Genomic DNA, 6,778 nt, shown 5'->3' with positions numbered 1-6,778 from the left:
AAGCAGGGGGTGATTGGGGGGAAAGTGAAGGGGAGTTATGAAGGGGAGGAGGGAGTAATGAAACTACAGGGATACAGAGCAAAAGGAAATTCAATTTCTGTAGTATGCAAATCTTTGCTGGTAATGGCAAACTACTTAAGACTGTGGTGGATAGGGATGGATAAGTACTTTCTGTTTTTAAAGATTTCTTGCCAGAGTTGAGGATTACCGCCACCCGTTGTGCAAAGTGAGGTAATCATCACACAAATTCACCTTTGCTGTAAGGAGTAGGGGCCGGGGATAAGAAGCAGAGGCTTAACGCTGCTAATGGGTGTATATAGGGCTAGAACACACACGCTGGCAATGCCAAGGAAGCTTCACAGTCAGGGAGTGTTTATGGGAGATTAGGGGACTGAGAAATTTAGTGCAATGGTGGTGGACACGGAGGGCTCCTGGCCACATAATGAACTGTGTGACAAATGTTGTAAGGCTTAAAGAAAGACATGTGCATTTTACATTGTTTTTTTATAAATATATCAAAGAGATTTATTTTTCTGAAATGTATTTCATTTATTTTATCTATATTCCTTTTTTTAGGCCAACTTATGATATACTTTCTACAAGAAAGCCCATTCTGCTTTTGTACTAAATCTGTTAGACAAACAGCAGTACACAGAGCTAAAGACAGCCAATGGTGGCATTTCTCTGCTGTACAATAAAACATACAGAGGGGAGGGAATTATTCAGGCAGTTGGAAAAGGGAAGCACTCCACACCAATACAACGTAAAAGATATTTATGGTTCATTTCGCCCACTAGAAGCTAATCTAAAAGAGATGATTTATGCCTAATGTAAGAAATAAAACCAGATGAAATCTGAGTGAGCGGACTTTGAATGGATGAAGCCAAGTATAGGAACCGCCCTGCATGGAGCAGGATTAATTCATTCATCTCATTTTTTTACGTTTTGAATTGTACTGCGCCCACTATGGCCACTTAGAAAGATTGGACAGCTGATTCATGACACCTTCATTTACATCCAGTGGTGCTATAAATTTTCTTCTTTCTTCTTTCTGCAGATGAGGGCCATAGGAACCATGTGAAGAAACCTATGATTAGTGGCTGCATTTGTTCCGAAGATCTGTGACTGAAACAGTTGCAAAAAAGTTGGTATTCTGTTACATAATTTAATCTGAACTATGTAGATTGTTGAATTTATGAAAAATGCAAGCACTCTTTTCCATAATTAAATATGCACATATACAATGCAACATTCTACTAGGATGCTTTTTTTTTTTTTTTTTTTAAAGAATAGCACAAATCTAGCACAGAGCTATGAGTTACTTTCTTGAGGCGAGCCTGCTAACCATGGTTTCTGAAAACGTGACACTTGTTTGCTATCGTTCCACAGCTGCTCCAGGCACCAGGGATGCAATTCTTACAGACCTTAACATTGGGGAGCATTTACGCCTATACAATTATTCTGGTCTGCTGTTAAATGCCAAATGGTTCGATCCCCTGCAGTCCCATGTTGAAGTGTCCTTGGGCAAGACACTGAATCCTGAGTTTCCAGTTGTTCCAACTTCCGATTGACATGTGTGTGTGAGTGTTTATCTGATGAGCAGGTGGCACCCTGTACGGCAGCCTTGGCCACAGTGTATGAATGTGTGTAAATGGTGAATGGTTCCTGTACTATGTGAAAGCGCTTTGAGTAGTTTTTAAGACTAGAAAAGTGTTATATAAGAATACTCCATTTACTACTGCTGCACAAGTTCTTGCTGGCACCAACAGAGAATCTCTCTCCTGTGAAGGGCTCTCTTCTGAATTCCACTGTGTCCAAAAAAATGGAGATTTTAAGAATAGAGGACTGATGTTTTTAAGGCACTCAACTGGGCCCTGTACATCTCAAATCTCTGTCGGTCTTCTCAAACTTTAGGGGTCTTGTTTGTTGGCCTGGCAGTGGCGTTAGGCTGCGTTTGGGTATATGTTGTATAAAAGTCAGCAAAACCTTACTGTGCTCAAACCCAATTGAACCCCGTCTTATCTTGAAAGTACTGACCTCAAGTGTGGTGGCAGGTTTGTATTATTAAGGCAATTTAAGAATTATCACCTGGCACCCTCAGCTCTACATAAATGTTTGTTGCTTTTCAGCTCATTGTTCGGGTTTTACGGCGGTTTTGATTCACTCTCACAGCTCTTATCAGCGTCATTTCCAACAGCAGGCACCTGTTTTTGGCAAAAAAAGCTTTGATTAACTGCAATACGTTACCTGTGTAAGTTGGCGACTAGCAGGAGAACACAGTGGAGTATGTCACTGCTGAGGTACCTGATATTTCCCTCAAGAGTTCTTGGAGACCAAAACAGATCTCTAGGAGTGTGGTTATTTGAAATACTGGGTGCATTTATATATAAATGTCGGCATTTATGCAGTGCTGATATCCAAATTGCTTCACAAAATCAACCATTCAAACACACTTTCATACCAATTGCAACAAGCTACCATGCAAGGAACTTGGCAAACAACCTCCATATTACAAGACAAAGGTCCAAAACAATAGCATATTAAAGCAAAGCCCACAATGATTGACCAGGCTCAGGCTATTATCATTAGTCTCATCATATCCACAACAAAAGACTAGGGCTGTCCCAAACAATTATTTTTTTAAAGATTTAATTTTTCAGTTTTTTTTCCATTCAATTATTAACAATTGACAAAAAACAAATTTCAATAAGGTTCAAATCTCTTTTTTTAAATTGTTTAACACTGCACTGTTCAAGTAAAATGAAGTTGTAGTGCAACCTGGAGCCAGATTTAGGCCATCAATTTAACATCAAAATAAAGTCACTTTTAGGAAGAATACAGTAGTAGGAGCTCCTCTCCCTTTAATCTTATAGTAAAAAAATGCAATTTTAGCAACATACGAACTATTTAAAGCTGCAACAAATTATAGCTGCAAGCAGCGTTGGACGGGCTCTTGCGCCTCTGCGCGTGTCGAGTTTCTGGCGGACGCAGCTCCTTGTGACGGTGCATTTGCACGGCACTCAGACTGCATATTGTCAGCAATAAAAAGTGAACTCCCTGCTGAGTTCAACGATACCTCACAGAAGACTCCACGTCATGCACTTCATTAGCGGAAATGGGGCGTGGCTTAATCCTGCAAAGTCTATATGAAAAGTACTTCTGGGCCATGGGGGGCAGTTCTACTATTGACCGCTAAGTCCATGGTGTCTTTAAGACATGGTGCTCTCCCTGGGGGCTTAATTGGACTTTTTTGAATCCTGGAAAGTTTCGAGCAAGTTGGACAATGTACACTCAAGTTGCACCCACTTCCTCTTTTGATGGCAAAACACACAAATGGCCTCCCTGCTAAGTTTTCTATACAATTGTACATAGTCCAGCGGTGCTGCCATGTGCATAAATACACAAATAGCACAATACACACACACAGATGTCTTCTTTTCACCCTCCCCAATCCCCATGCATTCTCACAACCTATCCATACGGGTGTACATTTGTAGTGAAGTGAACCTACATTTTGATGCCCACAAACAGAAAGGCAAGGCAGAATATACCCTACACACAAACAAGATGATACATAAAGAAGCATTATATAAAACCTTTGAAGATTATTGGATGAAATCTTTAGGAGGAGTTTATTCAAGTACAACATGTGGAAATGGCAAAAATTGCACACATTTCAATCTTTCAAATACAAACGGTGGACACCTGTTGCATAAAGGGCATGGCTCCAATGATTCTTTTTGTACGTCTTGCCATATGTCTACCACGTTTTGTTAGTCTACATGAAATGTACTGCAGGGCCTCAATTTTTTTATATTTTGTAGGGGATGCTAGTGAGACATTCTTGGGCGCTTATTCCTGAAAATATGGACATTTTCACCAGGCTTGATGCAACCGCCAATTTTGCTGAGTTTTTGAATATGTTAAGCCCTTCAAAAAGGCAATTTTGCCATTATAATAATTCCTTGAGTTTCAATAGGGCCTTTGCCGCTATTGGCGCTCAAGCCCTAATTAACATTTCAAGTCACTTTCAGGAGGAATATAAAAATTTTTTTATACGTGGTCCGGTATAACTGACATTGTAAATGCCTCGTGAGATATCTTAAACAATCTGTGCCTTGTAACGCCGCTCGGTGCGCTGCTATCCCAAGAACTACTACAAAGAACTACTACAAACTACTATTTTTTTTGTGACTGTTATTTCCACTCTTCATTCTAACCCCAACCGACCCGTCAGACGCCGCCTACCAAGAGCCTGGGTCTGTCCGAGGTTTCTGCCTAAAAGGAAGTTTTTCCTCGCCACTGTCGCACTGTTGCTTGCTCTGGAGGAAACTACTAGAACTGTTGGGTCCTTGTAAATTCTGGAGTGTGGTCTAGACCTACTCCATCTGTAAAGTGTCTCGAGATAACTGTTATGAATGGATACTATAAATAAAATTGAATTGAATTTACGTAATCAATGACGTCGACGAATCGTCCCAGCTCTACAGACGTCTTTGTCGATCTGTGGTTTGTTTTCTGGCAGTGAAGGTTGTAGCACTGGTATTGCACAGTGCACTTTGCGATTCTATGGTAAATCAAACGGCTGATTGCGTCAAAACAAATAAAAATGAATTAAAAACCCTGTTTACCCTTGTTTTTTAAAATCTTGGTTCCATCAAATCACAATATTTATTAATTTTAAAAGTAAGTGCTGTAATACAACTAACACGAGACAAGTTCTAATTGTAAGTTTAGAGACAGTAGCAGTAGAGAGCTGAAGTGTTATTTAAATACTCTCCTGGTGTACTTACAAACTTTACCATCCCTGGTTTTATGAGTACATCTCCTATTTGTACTACTGTAGAAGTTTGGTATTATTTTGGGCATTAATAGTGGGATAATTTACCAGTACACAGTTGGTTCGATTAACGCCTGCACTAAGCTAATCAGCTGATAACGCTAACTCGCCCAATGTTCGACCCAGGTGAAGAAAGCTTCTAGGGGGGTTGTTTGGCTTGAGGTTGTGGTGCAAAGGACCCTAGGATGAAATTACTCGAACCATCACTTTAAGTCCAATGCAGTTGTTAATGTCCCATCCTGCACCAAGGTTGTTTAAATAGCAAATGCACCTGCACCCATCTTTGCGCCCATGCTGCATGCTGGTCTTACAGGGAGGTGTGTTCAGGTGCATTCTGGGTGGATTGCTATCGTGCAGCAGCATAACGTGATTTCGCCATTGACCAACAAATATCTGGTCTGAAGTCAATCACGCAACATTTTATTGTTATTTTGACAGCAAATTAGTAAAATGCGCCTAGGCTTTTGCACAGCACGCACACTATGCTTGTTACACACACACACAGGGAAGCGCAGCAGCACACACACATGCAAAAGATTACAAATAAAAAGATTAAGGTGTAATCGGCCATCATAATAGCAATATGCCAAGGTACAAACACACCTGCTTTTAAAGGGAATGGAAAGTGACACTCTGACTGGTTTATTGCATGTTACACCCAAAACACACCTATGAATTAATGAAGACACTATGTACAATTCTTTTGAACCATGCGCCCGCCCATCAAACTAGCAAAAGTGGATTTGGACACGCCCTAAATTCACCTGCACCAGGTGCTTCACGCCGTGCGATCATTAAAATAAGGCCTATGGTGTCTTGTGAAGTCATTAACTGTCCCAGCACTTCAGCGCAGAGCTGTAAAGTAGGTGAACAGTGAGGCACAGAGAAGAGAGATGTTAAGTCATTTGTGTCACGTGTATCACAGGCCTGGCCAAAAGATAATAAAAACATAAATTTCACTTGCTTAACGGAACCAATATAGTTTTATTTTGTTGTGGGTTATTATCAGTTTCAATGCACAGATTAAAAAAAAACACAAGAACAGCCCCCACAGGACGTTTCAGTATTCTGGTAAAGCAAATGAAACAGCAGTAGATATTGGTGCTAAATAATTTAGTTTTTGGCAGATGGTGACAAAGAATGTGTGAAGAATGGCAACCATACAGCTGGATAAAAGGATGATTGATGATTGGCAGCCAGATATGCGCAGAGTAATGAGGCTAATGTTTTTCAATATTTAATTAACTGTATCTCAAGACAGTCACACAAAGCATTGATCATTAAACTGAAGAGTAAAGTATGGACGGACCGGATGGATAAGATAAAAATGGTATTTATGTTTCAATTAAACGGTCACGGCCTATTGTCTTGGTAAAGAACAGAACATCTTCAAAGAGCCCTGACAGTTCATCCATCTGTCCCCAAAAGAACTGTAAAATGTATATTTGACAGTTGTCACAAAGACCATGGCAGTAAATATTTCATTAGCTGACACCTTTGTTCAGGGCACACATTAATAATGACTGACATGACATTTGATCAGAATAAATTTTTCACCCAGACACGTTGATTTTTACTTAGAAATCATTTCCTATTCTAACCATTTTAGTATGAATTCATATTCATACTAAAATATACTGTGACTCACTGAGATACATGTTATATCAGGACTGCCACAGTTTAATTTCCCCGTATGGTATGTTTTGTATATCTATTTGGTGTTTGCACTAAAATCTATTGAACTGAACACAAAAAGATAAACCCATAACTCAAAGACCTTGTGTTTTAATATCCACATCTAAATGCGTTGCTTTATATTTTTAGTTCATCCATTGTTGTGAAAGTTCTGCTTACACTTGTAATATTCATAAAACAGCCTGTGTTTTTTTCATATTAGATGAGTCTTATATTCTAAAGTCAAACTTTTCAAATATAGAT

This window comes from Etheostoma spectabile, chromosome 1, assembly GCF_008692095.1.
Source record: "Etheostoma spectabile isolate EspeVRDwgs_2016 chromosome 1, UIUC_Espe_1.0, whole genome shotgun sequence".
Lineage (NCBI taxonomy): Eukaryota > Metazoa > Chordata > Actinopteri > Perciformes > Percidae > Etheostoma > Etheostoma spectabile.
Note: the sequence above shows the minus strand (reverse complement) of the source record.